Source organism: Apium graveolens, chromosome 4 (assembly GCF_009905375.1).
Source record: "Apium graveolens cultivar Ventura chromosome 4, ASM990537v1, whole genome shotgun sequence".
In the NCBI taxonomy this organism is placed as follows: domain Eukaryota; kingdom Viridiplantae; phylum Streptophyta; class Magnoliopsida; order Apiales; family Apiaceae; genus Apium; species Apium graveolens.
Genome location: NC_133650.1, coordinates 108,243,643 through 108,247,731, shown reverse-complemented (window position 1 = coordinate 108,247,731; position 4,089 = coordinate 108,243,643).

Genomic DNA, 4,089 nt, shown 5'->3' with positions numbered 1-4,089 from the left:
TTATGAAAATAAAATAAAATAAAATAATTAAAATCTGTTATTTATATTACCTGAAAATAAATACCCAGAAATCAAATAAGGGTGTTTTTATTTCCTAATTAAAATAATTAGACCCAAAAATAATAATTACGGGGAATAATTTTAAAAGCCATAAAATACAAAGTTTATATCAAAATTCCTCAAAAATTGCGAATAATTTAAAAATATAGAAATACTGGGTATTTGAAATACGAATGATTTTATAAAAATAAAAACGTATTTTTTTTGGCTTTAACGTCCCGATGGGGTCCCGATCCCTTTATTTTTGAAAAACAGAAACGATATCTAAATTAATAGAAAATCCTGAAAACACATAAAATACAATCAAATGCACATAAAACGAGATAAAACGAGTACCTTGATAAAGACACACATAAATACGAGTCCAAATTGCAGATCGATTCATATGAATGCTGTTTAAACACGTAACGGGTATTCTATTGGGCCATATCGGATCCGAAAATACATTACTTAGTAAAAAAAACTATAAAACGATACAATTTGGTATCAGATTTGGATAATTATCAAAACTGGGCTTCTTATAAAACACTTTATATGAAAATAATGTAATAATATCCCGTCTCTCGAGAATACGGGTTTTATTGTTCTACCGAAATGATTAACGTATCGAAAATTTTGCGTCGTGACGTGCACGAGTCAAACCGTAATCCAGATCGAAAAAGTTAAAACACGGAAAATGTCCGGAATTACCAGATTAGGTTAGGAAGGAGCTTTTGGAAGAGTTTCGGGTTGTAAAAACGTAAAAACTGTTAAGGTTGGACGATTCCCGGCTTTACAAAATAGTTTTGTAATTATTCAGAAAATAATTAATAAATCCATAAATTATTATAAAATCATATAAGAGTCCAAAAATTACCAGAAAAATATCACAATTATCTATATTTTATTCTGAACATATAAAAATTAAAATACTCAAAATTTATCACATATAAACATCCAAACATCAATTTCAATTATCATATAATTTACCAAAATTCACATAAAAGTCACATAAACAACTTCAAATAATACTAATAATAATAACATCTGAAAATATGGGATATTACATGACATGTGATATGGCCTTGCTATCACAGTTTGAGGAGAAGGCTAGCCTTTTAGTGACTTTTGGAGACAACAACAAAGGTTTCACAATGGGATATGGCAAACTGAATTCTGGAAATGTTGTCATTGAAGATGTAGCACTGGTAGCTGGTCTTGAAGTGAATCTCCTTAGTGTTAGTCAATTTGCAGACAAAGGATTCAAGGTCTCATTTGACAAATGAGAATGCATTTTTATCAACAAAAAGACTGATGAAGATGCTCTGAAAGGAGCAAGGAAAGGAAGCTTATTTGTTGCAGACTTGGACTCAACAAATGAGGATGAAATTTGTTGTTTCTACACCAAGGCATCTGTAGAGCAAAGCAAGCTATGGCACAATAAGCTAACTCACTTGAATTTCAAGGCAATCAACACTCTAGTCAAAAAGGAGTTCGTGAGAGATACGCCTAATCTGGAGTTTGCTCAAGATGAAGTCTGTGATGCTTGTCAAAAGGGAAAAATGAAAAGATCAAGTCACAAGAGTAAAACTGTGAATTCTATAAGTGCACCTTTGCAACTTATTCACATGGATTTATTTGGATCAGTTAATGTTCTGTCAATTTCAAGAAAGAGATATGCCCTTGTGATGGTGGATGACTACTCAAGATACACATGGGTAGAATTTATGCACTCCAAAGATGAAACTCCACACATAAAAATTGAGCGCATCAAGAAGATTGAGAAGCAGGGTGAAGATCAGAATTATGTGAAAAGATTGAGGAGTGATAATGGAACAAAATTCAAGAATGCAACCTTAACTGAATTCTGCAAAGACAAGGGCATTGTTCAATAATTCTCAGCTGCGAGAACACCTCATCAAAATGGGGTAGTTGTAAGAAAGAATAGAGCACTAGTAGATGCTTCTAGAACAATGCTGCAAAATGTAAAATTACCAACAAGTTTTTCGGAAGAAGCTGTGAACACTGCATGCTACACTCAAAACAGATATCTCATTAACAAGAATCTTGGAATGTCACCCTACTCAATCCTGTCTAAAAGAAAGCCTACTGTAAAGCATCTTCATGTGTTTGGAAGCAAGTGCTATGTTTTGAAGGATAACTCTGAATATGTGAGAAAATTTGACTCTAAAGTTTTTGAAGCAATTTTTCTGGGATATTCATTGGAGAGAACTGCATACAAAGTCTATGTGATTGAACAATAGAAGAATATGAAAAGTACAAATGTTACTTTTGATGATGACAAATGTCCAGGCTTGGAATGCCTTGATGACAATGAAGCTGGATGCAGGGTTGACAGAAAGAGCACTAGTGGAAGCCTTTAGTTTCTCGAAAAAAGACTTATATCCTGGTATAGCAAGAAACAACAATCTGTGTCAACTTCCACAGCTGAGGCTGAATAAATAACTGCTGGAAGTTGTTGTGCTCAAGTGCTTTGGATTAGAAATCAGCTAATGTATTATGGCCTAATGTTACACAAAATCCCTATTATGTGTGACAATACTAGTGCTATATCTATTATGGCTAATTCGGTTAATCATTCTAGAACAAAGCACATTAATGTAAGGTACCATTTTATTAGAGAACATGTTGCAAATGGTACCATTGAGCTTATTTTTGTTCCAACAGAAAAACAATTAGCTGACATTTTTACTAAACCTTTGGATGAAGCAACTTTCACAAGACTTGTAGGTGAAATTGGAATGTTAAATTCTTCATCCTAAGGCAAGAACTCAGCTAATATTTTGCAATAGATTAGTTTTCAGTTAATCAAAATTAATTTGATTTAATTGGAAATTAACTGAAATATGGACTATAAATATTTCAGATCTCTCTGCATATTTATCTTTCATATTATTTTTCATTTAGCTAAAAAAATTTCAAATTCTAAGAAAACTGTCTAAATGTTGATTTCATTTTCAATATGTAAAATTAGCTAAGGCATAATCAAAGTAATCAAAAGTATAGAAAACTGAGTTCTCGATAAGTCTAATTGACTTATTGACAAGTCATTTTAAGACTTCTCGAGTGAGTTCTCGATAAGTTAATTTTCTGACTTCTCGAGGGACTTCTCGATAAGCTTCATTATGACTTATCGATAAGTCATTGAAGAGTTCTCTATAAGTGTCAACTTATAGAGTTCTCTACAAGTATAATTTAGACTTATAAATAACTCAGAACTGAGATAATTTAATTTAATAAATTATTTAATAAAATACTTTTGGCAAAATCATTCTAATTTTATTTTGATTTATTGAAATAAAAATTGGAAATAAATTCAGTCCATTTTGGACAAACTGAATATTTATTTGACATCTCGATAAGTCTTTTCTAGTTCTCGATAAGACTAAAAAATATGATATATCGATATGTATTTATTTTCTTTAATATGACTTCTCGATAAATAAATTCCAAATGTTTATTTTGAGTTCTCGACACGTCATTTACCTTTTACTATAAATACCCAGACATCTCGACATACACATCCTTATGCCTTCGAGATCTTTAACTGACCTAATTTTCAAATCCAAACCAATTTCTCTCTCGTTTCAAGCTCTTTCTCTCTCATTTTTCTTACCCATTCTTTCTTACTCAACAACAATGGCCCTCAACAATGTTAGAGCTGATATCCCCAAGAATGGAACTAATTACCTTGCTTTTACTGATGCTAATCAAGCCCCTGATTCTTTCAAGGGGTTTGTCAAGTTTTTGTCTGAATCATATCTTACAGGTGCTTTAACTGCTAACCCAATCCTGTACCTAGATGTTATGCATAAATTATGGACAACTGCTGTGGTCAGGATAGTTATGAATGACAACAATGTATCTATGGTGGTGACTGGCTCACTTAGAGGCCAACAAATTGAGTTTAATGAGTTATATGTATGCAGCTTTGGGTCTTCCAACTGAAAATCTAGTGGAGGTGCCAACACAGCATGAGCTAGCCGAGTTCATGGATTTCATAAATTATGGTTGAAGGATCAACCTAGC